Below are 241 nucleotides of genomic sequence, written 5' to 3'. Positions count from 1 at the left end.
CACATTCAATTCCAAATCAAAACATGACTAAAATTGATCAGGTTTGTGTTATATCTTTACAGAAAGTGAAGAAAAAGGAATATTAGGCTGTTAAAAAAAAATAGCAGTATTTGCATTTTTCTAAACAAACTCATATTTACTGTATGAACTGAAATCTCTCACGGGTTTGCTTTACTTTGAATTACTGCACTAATATTTAGTTGCATATCCATTATTTCTGAGAACTGCTTCACATCTGTGT

This window comes from Etheostoma spectabile, unplaced genomic scaffold, assembly GCF_008692095.1.
Source record: "Etheostoma spectabile isolate EspeVRDwgs_2016 unplaced genomic scaffold, UIUC_Espe_1.0 scaffold314, whole genome shotgun sequence".
NCBI lineage: Eukaryota > Metazoa > Chordata > Actinopteri > Perciformes > Percidae > Etheostoma > Etheostoma spectabile.
This window is presented reverse-complemented; position numbering follows the sequence as displayed.